Genomic DNA, 25,320 nt, shown 5'->3' with positions numbered 1-25,320 from the left:
CAGACTAAAATAGATGAGAAAATTCTGTTTTCACTTTCGTATTCCTAATGTATTCACATCAATAGATTCAGGTGAATACTTTATAGAGACAGTTCAAATTAGCAAATACTATCAGTGACCCATTAGTATTATTTTAGCAATTTAGAGAATAGAGAGATTTATAGCCTGAAATATATTATGTACCAACTAACAGATTAATAAAAAGTGATGTCGGGAGGATGGTATTGCTGTTGGCAATGCTAAAAAAAACACTCATAAATTGTTTTTTTTACAAATCACTTTCACAGAAAACATTTTATTTTAACCTCACAGCTTACGAAACACAGCTGTCTTGACAAGAAATTCTTTCCTTCATCGACCTCACTCACTAAGTGCACGTCATTCTCTTTGCATATCATTAAGTGAAAAGATAGTTTCCTAAAAATAATCTATTCTTCTCTTTATATGCTTATAGAAGATTTGATTACAGTTGTAACCAACCTTTCTTCCAGAGAAGCAAATTACTTCTGAGCAATTTTAACTACTTCCTGATAGAATTTATAAACAAAAGGAAGGTATTAGTACAATACAATATACTGATCTCTGAAGTCAAGGAAGTTTGTCTCCAAATGTTAACAACCACGTGGAAATAGATGGGTTAGGAGCATCTGGGGATGAGCTCAGTAGATTAAGTGTCTGCCTTTGGCTCTGGTCATAATTCTGGGGTCCTGGGACCAAGCCCCATGTCAAGCTCCCTAGTTAGCATGAAGTCTACTTCTCTCTCTCCCCCTCTCTCCCCTTGTCCCGTTTCTGCTCTCTCTCTCTCAGATAAATAGATAAAATCTTTTTTAAAAATCATAGAAATATTCCATTGTATACATAAACCACATCTTCTTTATCCATTCATCTTTCGATGGACACCGAGGCTCCTTCCACAGTTTGGCTATTGTGGACATTGCTGCTAGAAACATCGGGGTGCAGGTGTCCCGGCGTTTCATTGCATCTGAATCTTTGGGGTAAATCCCCAGCAGTGCAATTGCTGGGTCATAGGGCAGGTCTATTTTTAACTCTTTGAGGAACCTCCACACAGTTTTCCAGAGTGGCTGCACCGTGTTCTCATTCATTTGGGGAATATAAATAATAGTGAAAGGGAATATAAAGGAAGGGAGAAGAAATGTGTGGGAAATATCAGAAAGGGAGACAGAACATAAAGACTCCTAACTCTGGGAAACAAACTAGGGGTGGTGGAAGGGGAGGAGGGCGGGGGGTGGGGCTGACTGGGTGGCGGGCACTGAGGGGGGCACTTGACGGGATGAGCACTGGGTGTTATTCTGTAAGTTGGCAAATTGAACACCAATAAAAAATAAATTTATTATAAAAAATCATAGAAATAGATGGTTTAAATACCTCCACACACAATGACTGAATGAGTATAAACATTGTTGAGAGAAACATCTAGTGTTGGTGCTTGGTACACTCCCTACCTAACGTGCTAGATACGGAAGGGTAAAACATGAAGGACACCAGCAACAGCACTCAGTCAAAATACTTTATAAATTTTTAAAAAATTTTTCATTTATTTATGATAGTCACAGAGAGAGAGAGAGAGAGACGCAGAGACACAGAGGGAGAAGCAGGCTCCATGCACCCGGAGCCCGACGTGAGACTCGATCCCGGGTCTCCAGGATCAGCGCCAAACCGCTGCGCCACCCAGGGACCCCTCAGTCAAAATACTTTAGAATGAGTTATGGAAGATGTGTGGTTCATCTTCTGCACGCTGAAGACCCTAGCTTTGACATCATCAACAAGTGGCTGTTAAGACCATGGCAGTAGAACATGAATCTCCTCATCATTGCAGCAATGCTAGGTTAAAAGTTCTTTTAAAGAGCTTGCAGAACCCAGACCCTACCTAAGAGTCATTTAGGAAATCATATAGAAAGAATATTTACATTTTTGGGTAAAGAACATAGCAGATATTTGAGTGTTTTACAAAGTAAGAAAACTTCTGTGCTATACTTTGAATGAGCTCAGCCATTCAGCACAACATTTTGTTTTAAGATTCTATTTATTTGAAAGAGAGAGAGAGAGAGTGCAAGCAGGGGGAGCAGCCGGCAGAAGAAAAGGGAGAAGCAGGCTTCCTGCTCAATCTCAGGAGCTCAATCCCAGGACCCTAAAATCATAATCTGAGCCTAAGGCAGATGCTTAATCAACTGAGCCAACCAAGTGCCCCCTGCCCAGCATTTTTAATAAAAAATCACAGTTAATATTTCCTGATGCATTCTTAATGTCAGCCATGCTACACAGTACTTTATAATGATTATTTCCTTTTATATGCACATAAAACCTAACCTAAACTATGCATGATTTTATATGCCCATTGAACAAATAACTTAAATCATTTATACTTCTCCAGGGTTACAGAGCTAGATAGCTGAATAACCAACATTTGAATCCACAACTCTGTATATCACTCAAAATAGATCTCTATAATCTACTTACCTTCTATAGGTTTCTCAAACTACAACTTTTTGCTACTGTGTTTCTCAGAATTTTTTGAACCACTTTTTTTTTTTCATTATTTTTTAGGACCACTTTAAATTCCACATTCAATAGTAATGCCACATAACTTAGAAATGTGTATTTTCGGGCAGCCTGGGTGGCTCAGTGGTTTAGCACCGTCTTCTGCCCAGGGCCTGATCCTGGAGACCCAGGATTGAGTCTCAAGTCGTGCTCCCTACATAGAGCCTGCTTCTCCCTCTGCCTCTCTCTCTCTCTCTCTCTCTCTCTCTCTGTGTGTCTCTCATGAATAAACAAATAAAATCTTTAAAAAATGTGTATTTTCAATCTTATTATCCAAACCCTAAAATTATAAATGCAAAGGTCTGAAAAAAATTTTTTGTCTAAATACACTTTTAATCAGTAAACTTATTTCTTCCATTTTCCTGCCAAATAGTTGAACACAGTCAGTAAATTATCTTCTGAGACAATCCTCTCTGCTTTAAAAAGTTGTTGTAATTAATATGGTCATGTGAAATTGAAATATTATTTATGAACATCTCATGCAAGTGCTTTTATTCTATATTTTGAACATCATTAAAAAATCTTATTTCTTCAACTGTAAGAATATTTTAAGTAACCGAATGTTTTTCCAGTTGTAACACATTTAGTCTCTTTAATTTCACTCTTCTTATGCTGTTTTACCTCTTACCACTGTGATAACTTTCTTCTGAGCTTTTTGCAAAGTGAGTCAGCACAGTATAGAGAAGTGAGCAGTGTTTGGACCAAGTTAGTTCCTTGATCTTAAAATATGATGCCCTATCAAAAGAAAACATGTACTTCATCCCACATGCTGCCAGTCAGCATGGATTGTGAAATGAATAGATTTGCAGTCAGAAAATCTGATTCAAATGTTTCTCCACTACTTATTAGATATGTGACCTTGCGCCAGCAATAGCTTCTCAGAGTTTTATGATTTTTGCCCTGAATTGCTTTGAAATAATTTTATAGGTGAACAATTTCACATTGTTGAGATCATTTCCTTTTAAAAATTATTCATAAACTATATTTAAACATAATATCTTACATAAAATTTCTCTTTTGATAAAAAGTTTGGGTGACAGTGTACCAGATTACAGTTGGTAGGATGATCCTGTAATCTCACCTTTTTGTTCTGTTAGTGTTTTAAAGCTGACAGACTAACTGTCATAAGCTTTCTGGAGAACAATCTTACCATGGGTATTCAAGTTTAAATCACTGTCAATATGCTGCAGCCAATGACTGCCATGAACAGACATGCAGTCTAACACATTTGAGTTTATTGACTTGGTACAATCAAGGCAACTGATGCCTCCATCAGAGGATGTGAGAAAAATTTGACTACAGGATTTGGTGATCTAGGAGGTGTTCATAGATGCAGGAATTTGTGTTCAGGAATTGGGGTTAATTTTATGATTGGATGTTGTAATAATTTCATGTCAATTGTTAGAAGAAGAAAAAGGGATACAAGCTGTGATTGTTCCTAGAAACCACTGTTACTCATCTTAGTAAGGGAAAATTCTTATCATCTGTATTAAAACATGGTTATGGAAATAATCTTGTCTTTGTTTTGTTTCCTCATGCTCACATGGTAGTCTTGCCTGTACTGATATTCTGTGAAATTATTTGTGTTCAACAGAACACCGAGGTCTAGTTCCTAATGTGAGGCTAACTCCTGGGTGAAAGGTCTTTTCATGTGCTCTGTTTCTCTTTTGGGCCAAAAGCACACAAAGTTAGACTGGAACACTTGGATCCATTATAACATTTTGAAGGATTTTGCGGACCAGGATATTGTCCAGAGAATGCTTTTTTTTAATTTAATTTTTTGTTTTTACTTAAACAAATTTATTATAATTTTTATTGTGCGTACTTCTAGAAATTATAAAGGTAGAGAAAAATTATCTGATTACTCCTTAATATCCAATATTAGGGATTATTTTCTGGGGTTCTCCCTTGGAAATAGTTCCAAACTACTTTTTTTAAAATCATTTTTCTATTATGTAATATTAAAAGAAAATTATCTGGAATTTAGAGGTTTTATATTCCTTATTTATTTCAAGTTTTCATTTAAATTCTAGTTGGCTAACATATATGGTAAAATTGGTTTCAGTTGTAGAGTTCAGTGATCCATCACTTACATATACAGAGAATGCTTCTTATGGTTGAATGAGAGCGAGTCCTTTCTTTTCCTTTTCCTTTTTTTTTCTTTCAAAATGAGTTACTGAATCATCTGACATGACAATATCTATGCAAGATCATTTATGATTTTGGAAAAGACAAATCAGTTAACTCCAACACAGTGATTACCAGAAACAAAATGGTTATTAAGCTTTGAAATAGACCCTAAAACTAAAAGCTTAGATTACCTGATTCATACAATGAAAATGTCCTATTTCCCAGCTGAGTTCTTTTTGTTGGTCGGTTGGTTTTTGTTTTGTTTTGTTTTGTTTTGTTTAGCCTATTTTGTTCATGAGCTGTTCCACTTAGCTTACAGTATTTATAAAGTTAAAACAAAAAATATTGCTATCTTTCAAGTTCCCCTTTGGGTAGCTAAGAGGAAAAGCTAAGACTTTTACGAATGTTCAAGACCAACTAACCAGCTGGGATTTGGGAGAAGTTGGGTTTTCATATGAAACTGAGACTTAAAGGAGCACAGACTTCATCAAAAATGGAAGCCTAATTCATCTCAACTGAAGTAATTCCCTTCAGGTGAGAAAAATGTTTGAGTGCAGATAAACATTTCCTGCATACAAGGCTGGAGTGCCTTTGAATAGAACAAACTGTTTACTGTAGCAAGAAAAGCCCTAATACAGTTCCGGTTCCTGATGGGCTAAATTTTTCTGGCAGTGTTTTAATGACATCTCAAGCCATAACTTCTGAAGTATTTCTAAGAATTCTCAGCTTTAAATTTCTTGATGCAATGGATGTCTAGTAGTCAGGAGGAAGTTATATATTTCTTTGTATGTGGCAAATATGAATCTTTGAATTAACTCTTTGGAGTTTTACTCTACCTGATAAGGTCCTTTTCAATGGTGCCCACTGGAGGAGAGTTTCTTTCCTTTGTCATTTCTGGAAGACTAATATCCCTTCTTGATTTAAGTCTTCAGATAAATGCAACTTAAATGTGTTGTGATATTGTGGTACTTATCTCTTGTGATATTTAGTCATAGTAGCCCAAATGAGATAGAACCTAGGATTCAAGGAGTAAAATTTCCAAATGTGTGGGGGCATCCTCTTATTAACTTATAAAAAGATAGCTTGTGGATCCTTAATGGGATTGATCTTAACATAATTGAAAGCAATGACAGTGGCTTAGCCCCAGGGTGCTTAAGGGCTTTTGAAAGTTTTGCACTTAATTGTAGTTTTATTATCTTATTAGCTATCTTTACTTTTTGCAATGTATATGGATGATAAGGTTGGTAAACTTCCTGAATAAAGAAGATAGCTTTGGAAAGCTATTTGAAAATAATGCTAGTAAGACTTGGGTTCCTGTTATTGTGACTCCCTAATTTGGTAATTCCAAAACTAAGCAAATATTTCCCCACCATTATTGTTATAGCTCTCCATAAAGGCAAAGCCTTAACCCATCCTGAAAAGAACCAATAATACCCAGAATATACTCTTGGATCATTTAGAGGGGCCCAATGGGGCCTCAAGTTTTAAATTTCTATTCATCTTGTTCCTTTACAGTAGAAATAGTATGAGATTATGGTAATATAAAATTACATTAGAGAAAAGAGTATATATGTATATGTATATATACTTATATATATGTCATATATAGGCTTATCTGTTCTTAATCTTGTTATATTTATTCATAAACTTAACACCAAAATAGGATACTTTTCATATGAAAGACATTCACATGTGTAATCCAACTCTAGAATTCTCTGATTTAGGAAAATATTGGTTCTCTCATGAATCAGAGAGAAATGGGTCATTTGATGGTATATTTTATAGGATTGCTTCCAATGTTTCTATGCAGTTATCATATTCCAAATATGTTTTCACAGAAAATCAGATTATTAAATCAGATATTTAGAAGATCCTGCAGCTTATTTTATTTCATATGCTGCTATTTTGTTTTATTTCCCCCCCGAAGTTTAGGTGAACACAATAGGTCTATCATCCAGCACTTTTGTGAATTAATATTCTATGACCTCAAGAATTGAGGGAAAAAAAAAAAACTTGGAGAAAGTAAAATGTTCACTATACATACAAATTTAAATTTATTACTAATATTTACTGTAATACTATAAGAGACCATCTAAAAGTAATTATTACTTTTTACTTCAAATGCAAATATATAGTCTATTATACTTAGAAAGCAATGGCATATATTTTCAAACTAGACTTGTCGATGTAGAGAATAAGAACATTTTAAGGCTAGTATATCACAAAAACACTAATGCTCTGAGTCACAGTGGGCTTCATTAATAGGGTACTAAAAATAAAGCAACTTTATGCTGAAGAAAGTAAATCAAATAAAAGTTGTTTTTCTTTTCCTCCTAAGACAAGCTTGAAGAATATCCCAATTAGTTTTTAGTAAATAACTGTATGGACTGAACTCTGGAATTCATGTGTTCAAGCTCTAACCCCCAATGGAACTGACTGTGTTTGGAGACAGGACCTTGACAGAGGTAATTAAGGATAAATAAGGTCATCAAGGAATGGCCTAATCCAATTGGATTGGTGACCAGGGATGTGTGAGCACAGACGAAAGATCAGGTGAGGACATAGTGATAAGGTGGCCATCCGCAAGCCAAGGACAGAAGCCTCAGGAAACCAACCCTGCTGATACCGGGATCTTTTTTTTTTTTTTTTTTTTTTTATGATAGTCATACAGAGAGAAAGAGAGAGGCAGAGACACAGGCAGAGGGAGAAGCAGGCTCCATGCACCGGGAGCCCGATGTGGGATTCGATCCCGGGTCTCCAGGATCACGCCCTGGGCCAAAGGCAGGCGCCAAACCGCTGCGCCACCCAGGGATCCCTGATACCGGGATCTTAGACTTCTAGCTACTACAGCTGTGAGAAATGAATTTTGTTGTTTAAGCCATCCATTCTGTTGTGTTTTGTTATGGAAGCCCTTGCACCTCATATTATGATTTATTTGTTAAATTGTTTAGAAACAATCTATCTGCCTTGTATGTAATAGAATGATTGATTTTCTTGCAATTTTTTGTTTTTTTTTTTCTCATTTTGATTTTCTCATTTGTCCAAAAGCTCATGAAGTTTAAAATGATGTAATATGCCCTTTACTAGTCTGCTGCAAAATGAGCATGTATCACTCTCTGACACTAGTAATAGAAATACTCTTGTCAAAATATTAATTATGTACATATTAAGAACTTTTGGCGGTAGAAAAAATATTGAATGCTAAATGAACAAAACCATCAGGAGAAATTACTTAGACAATGCTTTTCCTCTCTTTGCTTCTCAAGATGTACCTTAAAATTGTTGTTTTAAAAAAATCAACAAGCAATATGCAGTATTCCTGTAAATGCAGTCTTTGCTATTGTGAAATAGTTCAGCATTTACTCTAGGACAACTATTCCAGAGAGAACCTCAGGAATATCACACCTACATGGTTTAGCAGGGTAAGTACAATAAGTAGTTAGGAGAGGCTCGATTTGTTAGAGGTACAGTAATATTACACGGCAAAGAAGCTTCTGGACAGTTAGCATGGACTCCATGTTCCAATTTTTGTTTCTTTTGTATTTTACCGTCCCAAGATATGTACTCAAATAATGAAGTATGGCAACCACACTTGTTGCATGTACAGGTTTTAGTCTAAAATAATCAAAGATAGGCTTATCATATATTTCTCGATTATCTTATGTGCTTATTTCTCTTCAAATCCCAATGATTCCATAAAAATACAATGATGAGGGCCCCAAAATAGGACACATATATGTGCGCACACGCACACACACACTCAAGTATTGCTATGCACTGGGTATTATACAAAGATTATCCCAGAAACAGACATATTCACCGTTTAAGAGAATAAAGTTAAAAATGTGAGTAAGATAGAAATTATTTCAATTCACTATAAAAGAATGAGAATAGAGAATGTCATAGATGAATATTAGAGTAGATGATCATGTTATATATAGTAAGACTGTTTTGTTCTTCAACTTTTACTACAAAAAAGAGCCATTAGTATGATAGTGCATGGAAGAAAATACTATTCATTTGTATGCATTTTCATACTAAAAAGATGGAAAATAGAAACATGTAACTTCATGTTGCACAAAGCTGGATAGCCTAAAGGCCTAAGGATATTAGGAAGACAAGTCGTCAAATTTTTTTAAATGCTGTCTTTTTTAAAATGCTAATGCAATAATTAGACCATTTCCAGGAGAAAGCATTTATTTGCATTTATTTCTAAAGTTAATCTTCATATAAAGACAAAGATTCTACACTTTAGTTTTTAAACTTTGAAGGGAGAAATTATCTTTAAATCTTATTTATACACCATGAGAGGACTCAGTGAAGAATTTTACCATTATAATTTTTTGGTACCTAAGGAAAAAAAAAAAAGAACAAGAAAATGCCAGGAAGTACTACCTGTAATAAGGCACTAAAGGTCTCTGGTGTGATTAAATTTAGTTATTCCTAGGGCACCTGGGTGACTCAGTCTGCCTTTGGTTCAGGTCATGATCTCGGGGACCTGGGATTGAGCCCCACATTGGGCTCCCTACTCAGTAGGGAGCCTGCTTCTCCCTCTTCCCCCTTCTTGGGCTCTCTCTCTCTCTTTCATATACATAACTAAAGTATTTAAAAATAAATAAATAAACTTAGTTATTCCTGCTTCTTGGAAAAGAGGCGTGTTTCTTCTTATTAATTTTAACAAGAAAGAACATTCCATGACATATTTGTCACATTCTAAAGTGAAAATAGATTCATGTCCTTGCTTTATACACTTGCCAGGACCCAGCCTTGACAGGTTTGACTGTGCTGGTGCCACGTCACCATGGTGCACCTGGCTATGTTGGATCACAAACAGAAACACAGTCTCCTTTTCTCAGTAGGGTGCTTTAGTGCTTGGCAATTAACTGAGTGAATCCAGCAGAGCTAATAGACCAAATTATTGTTCGTTGTTTTCTACTGCTTTATTAATCACTGCTCATCAAATCTGACTAAGATCCAGCTCTCTGGTTTGTTTCTTATTGATTTCATTTGTGTGAAAGGACCTGTCCAAGCTAAAAGTTCTTAGAGATGGGAAGAGAAGACGAACTTCCTCTTGGCCTCCTGGAACTTTCTCTGTGCCAAATTACAAGGCCAGTGCTTTGGCCCCAAGATATAAACAGAGTGACAAGGAACAGATTCATAAAAAATTAAGCTACAAAAACAGGACAATTTGCTGGGAGAGTTGTCAAGAAATACCCACTGTTATGACCACACATTGTGCCTTTCATGTCTCTGGTACACCATAGTCATGCATAATAAGTTTGCGGAAAGCAAACATATGCAGAATTCTCTGGATTTTGACTGCAGAGAACAATTCTTCAATTGGACCATACACTGGGGCATTATACATATTTCCTGCTCCTTGACTTGGATGCATATAAAGTGCTTATTCATTAAACATGTGTCTTGAGTCTTTAGTTTGAAATTATTCCTGCCCTCCAATAGGTCAGAATCTGGTGAGGAAAATAAGCATGCATGCACATTTTTACTATGGTACTGGTAAAGATTATAGAAGAGGAAAGATTAAGAAAGAAGAGAGGAAACGAGACAAGTGCAGAAAGCTCAAAGTTGTGTGTCTCAGGCTCTCCTGAGGTCACAGATCACAAGTAACTACCTTGTATTAGACGATGTACAAAGAACAGGTAGGGAGGAGGGAAATGCATGGAGCTATGCCTGGTTTCTTAGACTGAAAACTACAGAATCAGGTAAAACAGTTCATTCATTAGGGGATCAAATATATTTCATCGAGAGTCAACTTTCCGCAGGAAACTACAGTTTTCCAATGTGGTGGAAAGGGAGATTGGCTTGAGGCTCCAGCATCTATCATTTACACAGGGGAGGGCTGCTGCTGCTGTGTTGTCTTGATGCCAGACCCCTTTCTCTGCATCCTTTCTTTTGTTCAGACATGTACTCCACCTTCATGTCACACTCAGCATCGTATTTTATAGTCTTCTCCTACCTTCTCCCTGTGCTTACTACTTTACTGAAAATCATAAAATATTAGAGTTGTTTTATAAAGAGCCTTGGAGATAATTCTCTTCATCTCTAAGTTCTGTTTTGTTGAGTTTTAATATTTTTAATTTTTTAAAATTTTATTTATCTGTTTGACAGAGTGAGAATACATGCAAGTTGGGGAGCCCAAGAGGGAGAAGCAGGCTCCCTGCTGGGCAGGGAGCCCTGGATACAGGGCTTGATCCCAGAACCTTGGGATTATGACCTGAGCTAGCACTTAACCAACTGATGCACCCAGGCACCACCTGGGTGCCCCTAATGTTTTGATATACAAAAAATCCTACACATATTTAATGCATATGATTTGCATTTGGACATAGGTATAAACCAGTGATATCAAAACCAAAATTAAGGTAATAAACATACCCATCATCTCTGGAAGTTTCCTTGGGTCTCATATGTGCATGCCTGTGTGTGTGTGTGGGCATGGATGTGTGTGGGTGGGTGTGTATGTATGTGGGGAGCACACTTACCATGAGATCTATTCTCTTATATGTTTAAGTGCACAATACAGTATTGTGAATGATAAGCACAGTGCTGTACACATTATTAAGCCTGAATAAAGATGGAAATCCTATGTTTTGTGACAACATGGATGAACCTAGAGGACATTATGCTAAGTGACATAAGCCAGTGTCAGAACAGACCCTGACTAATTCCACTTATATGAGGAATCTAAAATTGTCAAATACACAGAAGCAGAAACTAGAAAGGTATTGTTAGTGGGTTACAGTTATACAAGATTCCTTTCCTCTACTAGAAGAATTATTTTATTCAGCTTTCTGTAGTACAGATTGAAATGAGATTTGATGATACTCAGTAGAATTTCCTAATGAAATATTCAAATAAAAATGGATTAAAAAGCTCCTACTTACATTTTAAAAAGCATATTTGGAAAAAAAATAAAATAAAATAAAAAGCATATTTGGTCAAATGGTAAATGTCATTGAAAGTGAAAGAATTCTAATGCCATTTTATTAGTTTTAATTTTTTTCTAATACCATTTTAATTAAAAACACAAACAAAATAAGGATGGCAAGAATTAAACAAATACAAATACATTTAACAGTAAGAAAATTTAGGAAAAACAAATGCAAAATTTCAAAATGTAGGCAAATCTATTTTGCTAATGTTGTGCTTATACAGACAGCATATTAAGAAAAAAAAAGTTTTTTTTTAAACCAAACAAGATTTGATAAGATAACTTGGTGAGAAAACTGAATACAAAATAAATATTAACAAAAATCAATGTTCTCAACAACAATAATAGTAATGACAATAACAACAACTGACATTCAATTCACAATAGGAAATAAAAATACAAGAGTAAGTCTGGGATTTTGTTTCACATTGAAATTATAATGAATTACAGATAATTCTATATCATAAAATAAAACAAAGCCTCAGATGTAAATATAAGAAACCTAAACTAAAATCAGAGGTGAGAAGACTTTTTAACTGAGGTTACATTAAAGTATTTCATATAAAAAAAGTGATTATAAAAAGTAGACAAATAGCTGACTTGAGAGAGAATAACTGGTGGTTAATATTGTTAATATTCAAAGAGCTCTAGAAAACAGAAAAATGTATAAATAGAAAAATAAAAATGTTACTGTAATATTAAATATATACTCACCCTTTGATTTACAAATTTCACTTTTAACTTTAAAATAAAAATGTTGGGCAGGGGGTGCGGGTGTCTGGGTGACCGTCACTGAGGGGGGCACTTGATGGGATGAGCACTGGGTGTTATTCTATATTTTGGCAAATTGAACACCAATAAAAAAATAAATTTATATAAAAAAATAAAATAATAAAATAAAAATGTCAATATGTTAGAACATATATAAAATGATGTTTATTGAGTGTTTGGTAGAATCAAAATCAGAAACAAGTTTAATATCCATGAATGGCAAAGAGGATAAACTGTTATAAATTTGTATTAAACTACTCAAAAGTTAATTTTATCTCCAAATTTTTCTTGTCAGGATCTCCATGATGTACAATGAGTATTAAGTTATAATAATGTGACCTATTTTCTAAAACAATGAAAACAATCATATACATGTTTTCACATCTTTTATACTATTATGGAGAAAAATACAAAAGAATTTTTAATAAAATCCTAAAATAATGGTGAGTGATTTACGCAAAAGGAAAGGGAAAGAAAAGGGGAGAATAAGAAATGATCATAAATAAAAAAGGATGTTTCATCTCCTTCTTCCTATTTTGATGCGGTGTCAGCCAACCTGAAACATGTAGAAAATGCCAAGAGAACAAGAGACACACCACCCTGATACCACGCATTGTACACCACCACCCCCTGGTACCAACGTCCAATGTGCTTGTAAGGTGAGGAAAAAAATGGCCTCACACTCTATTTATTTTATTTTTTAAAAATTTTACTTATTTATTCATAAGAGACACAGAGAGCAAGGCAGAGACAGAGGCAGAGGGAGAAGGAAGCTCCCTGCCGGGAGCCTGATATGAGACTCTATCCTGGGACCCGGGATCATGACCTGAGCCAAAGGCAGACACTCATCCACTGAGCCACCCAGGTGTCCCAATTGCCCCCTATTTAATTAAATATTCCTAGATGATACACATCCTAAATTAAATTACTAGACTCAGTAATGAGATTAAATATCGACTTCCAATTTTCCTTTCTAGTAATGTCCTTACATGGTTTTGGTATCAATGTCACATTGGCCTCACAAAACTAGTTGAACATATTGTACTATTTTTGGTTTTGAATACTCTGGAAGTGTTTCTAAGATGTATACTCTTTCTTCTTCCAGTGTTTGGAGAAATTAAGAAATTTGAGCTTTGGATTTTGATGTGAAAGTTTATTAAATATGGATTCAATTTCTAGGAGATGTGTTATAATTATGTCAATTGAATCAATTCTTGAGTTAAATTGGGTATTATTTTTTTTCAGGGAATTTTTTCAACTTCAAACTTTTAAAAAATTTTAATATCAAATTGTCAGATTGTTCTCATTTTACCTTTTATTGTCTCTAGGATTATTACTAATGACAACTTTTATTCATGATAATTTCTACTGTCTTCCATTTGTTTATCTCTCAGTCTTGATCTTGTGCTATGAAGTTTATTAATCTTGTGAAATTATTTTAATTTAGCTTTGTTGTTCCTCTGTTGGATATTGCTTTCGTTTTCTATTTCCTGCATTGGATTTAAGTTGATCTTCCTTTTCTGCTTTCTCAAAATTGTTGCTCAGTCTTTAATTTGAAGACTTTCTCTCTCTTCAACCATATGTATTTGAAGCTATAGATTTCCTTCCTAGCATGACTAAAGCTGCACCCACACATTTTAGTAAGTTATCAGATAAGATAGCATGTACAAATTTAATCATCTGAAATTTGAGATATAAATGTAAAATATCCCAATGGTGTTTATGATTTGGCTATTGCTCCTTTTTAATTAAATATTCCTAGATGATACACAGATTTTGTCAGATTATCAGATTTTGGTTTAATATACTTTAGGGCTATGTCATTAGCCTTATGCTCACGTAGAACATACTTTTGAGCTAACTGGGGGGAGCCACTCTATTTGTGGTTCATCATTATTGTAAATATGTAGTCTTCAAGGATTCAGCATTTAGTTCTAGCACATTTCACAGATTTCTCTCTTCTTCATTGGGTCCTGAAGACAGCTATTATCACTACAAACCCAGGAGATGGCCAAATACTGACTGTAGCTTTGTCAGCCTTCCCTCTACAGATTTTGAAGAAATGAGATTTTTCAGTAGAAAAAGCAGCGTCAAACATTGTTCTCCCATATCAGGTCCTTCCTCCATCTCTGGACCTTGACCCCTCTGATCAACACTGCTTACCAAATCCAATTATTTTCTCTTAATATTTTGCTTGGCTTATCTAGTTTTTTTTTTTTTTTTTTCCATTCAGAGGGTTGATTTTAATCACAGTAAGGTGTTCTCATAGTATGTTTCTGACAGAGGTTGTTTCCAGAGTAAAGTGAGAAGTTATATTTTTGAAAATCTGGAAAAATAATTTAGTATAAAACTTTTAGTTTTATATACCCAAGTGGTGGGGAGGGGACATTAAAATTCACTGTGTTGTGCAAAACAACAGCAACAACAACAACAACCGCCCCCCCCAAAAAAAATTCTTCTCTTTTAAGAACCTCAGATTTTCTTCTGCATTATTTTAAAGGAAATTTGACATTTGCTATATGAGAGTTTCTTCAAGTTATCTGCATGCTATATTTAATATACTCAGCCAGGGAAAAGTGAAAATTTACTCCATTATACAAGTCTGCTTGATATTTTTCTTTATCATAAAGTCTGAGGTTTTGAAAGAGTTAATAAGAATTGCTATAAGGGAGGCATTCAATCAACAGGAGTTGAGATCATTTTTAAAATGAGCTCATCTTATCCTGATACACAGGTCTAGAATACCTTATTTGAGCATGATCTTTCACGTTAATGCCTTTATTACAGTTGGACAAAAACTCTATTTTCCCCCAAAACCTGTTGCCTCACATTCTTCTCAGCCACTGAAAGCAGCATATGTTAAAGCAATGAGGCATGGACACCTCTGGGCTTTCATATGCTGGCATAAGGGAAAGGAATGTTAATGCTCAAAATAAAGAAGTATTAAAAACCCAGATACTTTGGAATAATATTCCTCACTACTTCATGGTTTAAAGTTGTCATCTTATGCTGTTAATGGAACTCAGATTTGAATAATAAGTGTGATTTTCTCTACATTAGTGCAAGAAAAATACATGCCCAACTTTCTTAGAAACATTTGCTTTTTTATTTACACATTCACTTATTCTGCATATAATTTGAGTACCAAGCATGTGTTAGCATGCCATTGCCAGATATGGAAATAGTGCAACATTTAGTTAAAAAAACTATGCATTTACATAGTCAACTTCTAAAATAAATTACCCCTTTACACTTTACTTAAAATTACTTTTTAAAGTACATACATTAGACATTTATATTTACATTGCTTATCACATATTTGTCACATAAACATTATGTGCTTATTATAAATGCTTATCACAATACAAATTTCTAGAAGCTAAAACTTGAGAACAAATTTAATATACATATGTATAAATATAGCTAACACTATGTCATGCAGATTTCTAGAAAGTGGGTAAATTCTTTAGAGATAAATCAATGCTATAAGTGAAGTTTAGACAAAAGCAGTTAGGGAAGCTATATTTTATGATGCTACTTAAATAATGTGATTAAATGAATATTATTTAAATAATAGGATTAAATAAAAACATTATAGATAATACCTTACACTAGTCATAGAAGAATTGGCACATTTATTTGTCCCAGCCGGGGGAAAGAAAAAAAACCTCCACAAGTGTAGATTCATTCTCACTCATAGAGTTAAGATACACAAAAAATAAAGGAAGCACAGTAATCCTTAGGGAAATATTTTAAGATACAGGAAAACTTTTTACAAAGTATGTTTTGACTTTTTACAAAGCAGCTTTGACAGTTTACCATCCTTCGTTAATGAACAAAACACTCCCAACCCTATTCCTTGAGTCTATGGACCAATCGTTTAATTTCATATGAGTCAAGTAGACTAATTCAAGAATCTGCACTAGGTACATGAACATCAACAATATAGATTTAGAGCTAGAACATTTTTAAGCCAAATATTTTAGTTATTTGCCTTGAAAGAAAAGATAGATTTAGACTCTTACTCAAAATTAAAGTGAAGATAGCATGGAAATATATTTTTAAGCAGTGATCAAACAAGGCCAGCTTCCTAAGAGTCAGAGGTATATTTAGAAGTCTCTCTGCAGTTATTATTTCAGAAACAGTTCTCAACATGTGTGTGTACTTGTGTGTTAATATTTAATGCTGCTCCTTTGGCTTTCTCTTTATATATATTTATTTAGATACCATAAACCCCTACTGAAATACAGAGAACTGAATGCAGAATGATCCCTTTAGCTGACCCAACACTGCACTTTTAAAGATAGTGACTGATAGCTGGTGAGGAGGTGTGTGGTGGGTCTTGCTTTTCAACCTTCATGGGATCCCTGTGGGCTCAACCTGGAGCATTACCTCTCCAAGTGTGTCCCTTGGAATCCCAGTGCCTACAGACTTATTAGTTTTATGGTTGACTCTGTTTAAGAAACACTTTTCATTATGCCCCCTGCCCGTTATACCTGAGCACATCAAAGGTTCCAAGAAGTCTCGTAATTTAATCTGCTTAACCTTAACTTGGTATTTCTCCTTTTTGGAACATAGGAACATGCAGTCCTCTGATGTGGGTGCAGAAAGAGGTACAGTCTCAATCAGAAAGGACCAGGTTATTCCCATTGTTATTTCCTGTGCCATATGCCATTCCCCATGTCCCCTTCCCCTCTTCCCAAATAAAGGTCCCCAGGCAGTTAATATATATATATCTCCTTCCTGCTTATTTTCTCCTTGTTTCAATATACATACCCACTATCTTTTGTAGATTATTTGTAAAATAAGTCATTCAGGGATGCCTGGGTGGCTCAGCTGTTGAGCATCTGCCTCCAGCTCCAATTGTGGGATCCAATTCTGGGATCAAGTCCCACATCGGGCTCCCTGCAGGGAGCCTGCTTCTGCCTCTGCCTATGTCTCTGCCTCTCTCTCTCTGTGTCTCTCATGAGTAAATAAGCAAAATCTTTAAAAATAAATAAATAGATAAATAAATAAATAAGTCATCACAGTGTATCAAATTATATATTGAAAATCACAATTTCAATAAAATAAAAACACAAATTTTTTTAATATAAATTACTTGAAAGTAATTTCCTTTCCTTTATTGCCAGCCACATAATAGGATGATTTGTTTAAATTTAAGGTTTACTTTAGAGAATATCACTTGCAGTATAGAGTTATATTTAGATAGTTATATATATAGTTTTATATAGTTATTTATATAGTTAAGTAGAATTTATGTACATTATTCTATACCTTAAAATGTTTATAGATTCTTAAACTATAATTGTTATCATTTTATATTATTATGTACATCACAGGAAATGTGCTGGTTCTTTTTTGTATTTAAGGTACTGATCAATATTAGAAGATTGTCATTCAAAACGACTTTCTTTTCGCTTTTGACTGTAGAAGAATATATTCCTGTTTACTAAAAATAACATGAGTTATTTTTATTCTTCATGCTGAAGGAAATCTGTGTTAGCAAGCTTAATGTTTCATAATTAATTTTTCTATTTTCCCTATCCACTTAAACATCATTAACACATTTATTAACACTGAATTCAATCTGCTTAGATAATCCATAAATCTGGCAGCAATTTTCAAGTTAATACCTATGCATTACATTTACAATTTTTTTACTTCAGATATGAGTCATTAATATAATTAATGTACCACTGATGAATTATGTATACATTATTTTGGTGACTCAGTCATGTTTAAGTTTAATGACAAATGTCAATTTCAGACGGTGTTGTCCTACATTTTTCTTCCTGTTTACAGTTTCTTAAGAACAACAAAAACATCTTATAAAAATTATGACATGAAAATCCAACTACTGAAACAAATTTTTAAAATGTACAGGTTACTTTGCTGAATTTTATGTGTACAGCTTATAATCATTTGTTTGGGAGGAAATGGAGAATTTACTTATTTTTAGGTGTATTTAGATGTATAGGCATTACTTTTCCAATATCTGTTATTGAGAATCTATATGTCAATATCTTTTGTTATAATTAATTGTTTACTCTTAAAATTCCTATTTCTCTAAAGATTTACACTTTAAAAGTCACCCTGCAGGATTTCAGGCTGATATCCCCTAGTTTTTCACCCTTATCGTACCTACTTTCCTTGACACAACCATTGTTTTTGACATTCCAAATCACTTTCGGTTTTTTAAGCACACTATATTTTTTATAATATTGTCTTTGCTCTTGCTCATGTTTCCTTCCCAATAGGTAAAATTTCCTCTATCATCTTAAATCATAGCTCAAATACCACTTCTACTCTGATCCCTTCCAGACTAACACATCCCTTCCTCATCCCTTTCCAAAAAAAAATTAATCACACTTCTATTGTTTAGACATGTTCTGTAACCATACAGATAATAAAACACCCATCACACTGCATATATTCTTTTATTTATATGTCTAACTAACTCCCTGAAGAGATGAGACAATGTAATATATAATAATATAGTTTGGGTATAAAACATAAGTAAGAGTAAGAAAATGTCTTATTAATATGCATGTACACTTTTATATGTATATTATACTCAGGGTTTATCAATATAATATTCCCTCCGTGATACTAAATCAAACACGCCCTGGAATTCAGTAAACATAACATCTTTTATAAATCAAAAGATGTTTCATTGTGATATTTTCAGGTATAATATACAATCTTTATACCACGGCTGCTTACACTTGAGAAATGTTAACTCCCTCAGTATATGATGGCAACTTTTTCCTGCCAGAAATATACAAGACAGCAAAGGCTTGTACAAAAGAGTACCTTTTGTTTTTGAGTATTCCTGTTTAAGTTTACAAATTACTATTTTACTCTTTTCCAGTTTTACTGAACTATAACTGGCATAGAACACATGCAAGTTTAAGGTGCACAGCATGATGCGATACACGTACACATCGTGAAATGATCTAGTGTACAGCATGATGACTATAGTAAACAAATACTATATTATATACTTGGAGTTCCTAGAGAGGAGATCTTAAGTCTTATTACCACACATGCACAAAATGAAAATAATTTGAAGTGATGGAGGTGTTAACTAACCCTATGATAGTAACCATCGTACTTGACATAGTATTGATTTTCTTTATGCTTTTGCAGGGGGAATGCATCAGCCCTGCCCTTTGAAATGAGAAGCTGATGGGATTATTTGAGTTGATCTTCAATATACTTTTTTTATTTAGTCAAATATGTATCTTTTAATTTCAAAATAATAGCTCTATCAATTTCTTCTGAAGACATTGGAAACACATTCAATTTTTATTACCTGTAAGTGTCTTGCAAATATTCATCATCAGTAACGGCATTTTTTTTCTCTAACCCAAATATCTTGTTTTTTCTCCTATGTTCTTTTTTATGTGAGAATTTTGAATCGTCCCACATGATGATTATTCTCTGGATGTGGTGTTGAGTCTCTGAGCACCTCTTAAAATGCAGTTCTCCGAACAAACAAAAATAGAACACTTCATTTTTAGTTGGAGTGGTGCAGAACTCCTGCCTGCCGGACCACTGTAATCTATCCTCTACCTTCTGCCACTTTACTGGAAGTGTTTCTGTTTTCATCTTTAGAGTCCGCATCCAATACAAAAATCTAATGGATTTTTCTTCAGAGCAACAACAATTATGTTACTTCACTTTCCTGAGGCAATGACAAGGTTAGTTACCCTTACATTTTTGGTTCCCTATCATTCTGATAATGACAATCTCCACATCTTCCTGCCGCTATAATTTCTTTGTGTTTTTCTTCACGTGCTTCTGTTTCTTTTTTTACCCTCTCTTTAATGGTGCTCTTCCGGATTTCATTCCATATTCTCTCTGGTTATTTATCTACACCCTCTTATACACTATTTCCTAAAGGAAATTCAACCATGTCAATGGTTTCACTTCATATACCATCCTTGACGGGTCCTTCAGAGCCCTGTTTTCAACCATTTATCAACTATCTCCCACTGATTCTTTGAGGAATGTTAAATCATGTATAATTTTCCCCTGAATAATTGTAATTTATTCCAAAACAGAAATGTGTGCTGTCTTGGGGCAGAAAGGAATCTGTGCTCTGTTTTACTCAGAAATGTAAAGGTCAAGAGAAGGAAGATTTTCCCCAGATACAGCATGTCAAAAACTTGAATCCCCTTAAATATAAACTAGCATAATGTATCCAGGGTGACTGTTCGATGTGAGAAACCTGGCCAACTCAAGAAAGAGAAGACCTGTTACCGTAGGAGACCAGGTCTATGGTGGGGGCATCTTTTGTGGTATAGAAGGAGGGAGAACCATCATGAGTTGACTAAGTAGCCTTCCAATCCTGGGTGGTTTCTGCTTTAGGTGTTTCACTTATATAATATTTCACTTGCTTATTCTTTTTTGGTGATTTTGTTTCTAACATTTAAATTGTAAAAGCATATTAAAAATTTAAATAAAAACATCTAACATCATTTTCAAAAATTCTATCCTTAATCAACCATTAATGTAAAGTTCATAATTCAATAAATTTATATATATTATAGCATAGATAGATAACGTGTGTATGTATTGTACTATATGAGAAGTGCCCTCCCTTTTACATTCTGTTTAATTGCTCCAATTTCCATCTGATCAAGCAATCAAGGATTTATTATTATTACCTTCTCCATTATCCTTTACTGAAATACTTAATAGAATAGGAGTTTTATTCAGAACAGAAAAATTGGTTACACTTTGCAATTCTAGCAGGCATTAGCTCCTGGAAGTCTGAACCAACAGATGAGAGATTTGATTTGCTATTGCTTCTGCTATTCACTGCTATTGTTTTGAACAGTCTAACCTTTTGTAGAAGGAACAGTGGTGCTTGAAACATGATCTCCTTCTCTTTTTATTTTTTTAAAATATTTTATTTACTTATTTATTTATTTGAGAGTGAGAGAGTAAAAGCAAGTGGGGTGGGGGACAAGGAGAGAGAGACAAGCTGACTCCCCACTGAGTGCTCAGTTCTATGTGGGGCTCGATCTCTGCACTCTGAGATTCAGGACCTGAGCTAAAATCAAGAGTTGGACCCTTAACTGACTGAGCCTCCCAGGTGCCCCTCCTTCTCTTTTTAAAGTCTAAATTCAATCATATATTTATAATTTTTCCTAAACAAACATTAGCCAACAGGGAGTATTTGATCCATATTATGGTGAAGAGAAATGGCAAATTTTGGACTCATCTAAATTAGAATCCTACTAAAAAAAGATAACATATGGAAAATATTCCTGTAAAATATCAGGAATAATTTAATAATTTTTAAATATTTTTTCACTTTGAGACACTTGGTCATATTCAGTTTATTCATGGCTTTAGAAGAACTGTTAGATTATATTTAGGTCTATATCTCCCTTTCTACTCACGTCAATGAACTTTGAACAGAATGGGGTCAAGGAGTTGAGATTAGTACACAGATCACATTGTTAGTGTTTTGGTTATAAATAGAAGACAGAAAAGAGAATAAAAGTACATTTGAAAGATATGATTCTGATACACGATCAATTGAACCTTTAAATTTAATTTTGCTCTTTCCTGAAGGTCTCGATAGAACAAGAACAATGTGACAAAGAGACATAAATCCATAAAATCAAACTGGGTGAGTTCTGCATCCTCAACAGGTTCAGATTCTGATATCCATTGAGAGACCCAAGTCAGACATCTGCTTCTCAAACTTTTTTTTCTTTTTTTCCAAAAAAGTTTGCAATGAGATGAAAATGTTTGACATTTATTAATTTGGTCAAATTCACTGTATGTCATTGTGCATATGGTATGCTCTTATATATACACATACACTTTCCCTAGAGCAAGAAAATTTTACCCTTCCTGCTAGATATGATTCTGGCAACTGTCTCATAGGATTAGAAGCTACTCTTGCAGAAGGCAGTGGCATTTACAGGACTGAGACTAAGGAGAGACTGGTAATCACAATTCAATGTTGTGTATCAATGTACATAAAAAATTTCCTTCTTCATGACATTAGATCTACGAGATTAGGAACAGAACTAATAGCCCATTTCTTTTTTAATGGAAATATTAAATACTATTTTTATTAAAAATAAAATCCAGTGGTCCCTTCTAACATATTTTAAATATTTTATTCTTTTTCTAATATTCAGGACAAAGAATATACCCTTGAGAATATAAAATCAAAAGCATACTTGATTTTAAAGTTAATATAATGGTCCTCATATTTTTATTTCCTTTTGTTACCAGACTTAAAATGGAGCATATACTTATTAGTTAATAGGGTAGTTGATTAATGTAATTTTATTTTAGATATTGCTTGTACATATTGCACTCTTTTAGCAGAGAATTATTTATTATGTTGTCATGTAACATATTGTAATATTTTGATACATTGTATATTAAAGAGTATAATTATTTTAACAATAGTCATTTTGATGCTGGCATTTCAGGTTTTAACATTATATATTTCACTTAACATTATTAACATTCAAGCTCAGGATAGACAGTAAATATTTGCGGAATAAAAGGAAATGAAAAAATATAGAATCCAGTTGATAAACTCCAGAGGGGAAAAAAATCTATAAATTTAGATTTACATTTTCTTTTCTTTTCTACTTAATTCTGGAAATTAGGTTTGCCCCTCTCATATACAAAACCATCAGCTAGTTTGTGTTTACTTCATATGCAACCATATTTTGATAAAGACCAAATAAAAATCATCTAATCAAATATTATGAATATTTTTGAATTGGAAATTGTCAACATTTGTATTTCTCTGTCAATGCTACTTATACAGTTATAAAATATTTTCTATATTTGAGGATATAATATTCACCTGTAGTTTAAAAATGCTCTGTACATCTGAAGGCTTAGGTTCCAGGAAAATGACATTTTTTTTTTAGCGTCTCTTTATGTTCATTTAAAAGAGTATAAGCCAAAAAAATTTTAAAAATTAAAATATAGGCCAGAAGGAGTTGCAGCGGTAGCAGCTGGAAAGGACCATAGCCAACAGTGAACACACCTTCATTGAACACACGCCATCAAGCCTGATGGAGTCCAGCGCAACCTTGTGGGATAGACCATCAAGCATTTCGAGCAAAAGAGATTCCGCCTCATTGCTATGAAATTAATCCAGGCTTCTGAAGACTTTCTCAAGGAGCACTATATTGACCTGAAGGACCGTCCATTCTTTGCCGGCCTGGTGAAGTACATGCAGTCAGGGCCTGTGGTTGCCATGGTGTGGGAGGGCCTGAATGTGGTGAAGACAGGCCAAGTGATGTTCAGAGAGACCAACTCTGCAGATTCCAAACCTGGGACCATCCATGGGGACTTTTGCATCCAAGTTGGCAGAAACATTATCCATGGCAGCGATTCTGTGGAGAGTGCAGAGAAGGAGATTGGCTTGTGGTTCCAGCCTGAAGAGCTGGTGGATTCCAAGAGCTCTGCTCAGAACTGGATTTATGAATGCCGAGTGATGAAGGAGCAGACCTCAGTGCTTTGCCTGTTCTATTCCCTCTCTTTCCTATGAGCAAGGGGCCAGGCTCTTGCAAATCCAGTTATTTTTGAGAACTTCCTTATAACCTGGAGGGGACCTCTAGGAGCTGGGGGTGCTTCCTGTACAGTATTATGGGGCACCATCAGATTAAAATGTTTCATCCCATTGTAAGAAAAAAAATATATAAAGAGCAAAAGCCATAGTTAGACATGACATTTCTTTAATCTAGCAGTTCAGATCTTGACCATGGTAAAACTTATGTTTTACAAATAAACATTCCTTAGCCAGTAACCTATCAGTCACTGACATGACTCATACCACCGATACAGGGTAGAGGGTCCCTTCTTCCCACATTTACTTAAATGTGCTTTGTCCAGCACCATCTCATTCAGGCCCATACAAATAAGGCAGTAGACAGTATGGAATTGGCACACAAATTTTTAATGTTGATGAGCTGGTGAATAAGAGTCTGCAATGACAGAATCAAAAGACTAGTTCTGCTATAAATTCTATGCTTTTTATTTTTATTTATTTATTTTTTAATATTTTATTTGACGGGGGAGAGAACACCAGTAGGGGGACCGGGAGAGGGAGAAGCAGGCTCTCTGCTGAGCAGGGAACCTGATGCAGGGCTCACTCCCATGACCCGAGGATCATGACCTGAGCCAAAGGCAGACACTCAACCAACTGAGCCACCCAGGTCCAACAATTCTATGCTTTTTTAAATGAAGATTGGCTGACTATTTCTGAAAGACTCCTAATCCCCTTTAGAAATGACATATTGTTTAGTAAGTAAAAGAATTCAGTTGCCGAATGTAGCTGCACTTAATGCATCGTTGTAAACACTTGCCAGGTATTATCTTCATAGACTGTTGTAACCACAAGATGAGTTAGGGAGTTATATTCCCTTATTTTACAAATGAGGAAATTTTAACAAAGGCAACTGAAGTAACTTACAAGTGGTGACACAGGTTTTAGAAGGTCACTCACTCTGATGCCCTGGCTTTTCTACTAGATTCTTACATCGACTTCCCACAGTAACCAATTTCATCCATGAGGAAACACACCACACACACAGACACACATTTAATCCTCAACAGTATCCATGCGATGTGGCTTTATCAAAGATCGATAAAACAAACAGCAAATAGATTTTCATTGTGTGTTGCAGTTTGTTTTATTGATCTCATGTCTCAAGCTTGATTGGCTGCCTTTGTTGTTTTAGGGCACAGACATTCTCAATCGAGTTGACTAGTGGCCCTTGTTCTCCAAGACCATAAGAGGCCGAAGCCCTAAACACTAAATTGAGCCTTCTGAGGACATTGGTGGGATTTCAAATACTAAAAATAAATCACTAATTATCACAAAACTATTTCTAGACAAGTCGGAGAGG

General features: G+C 34.6%; 1 pseudogene; it reads left to right on the top strand.

Moving 5' to 3' along the window:
• Positions 1-12,984: 12,984 nt before the first annotated feature.
• On the top strand, positions 12,985-23,960 carry LOC121481900 (annotated as a pseudogene).
• The last annotated feature ends 1,360 nt before the right edge of the window (positions 23,961-25,320 follow it).

The sequence above is a fragment of the Vulpes lagopus genome, chromosome 24 (assembly GCF_018345385.1).
Source record: "Vulpes lagopus strain Blue_001 chromosome 24, ASM1834538v1, whole genome shotgun sequence".
Taxonomy (NCBI): Eukaryota; Metazoa; Chordata; class Mammalia; order Carnivora; family Canidae; genus Vulpes; species Vulpes lagopus.
This window is presented reverse-complemented; position numbering and strand designations above follow the sequence as displayed.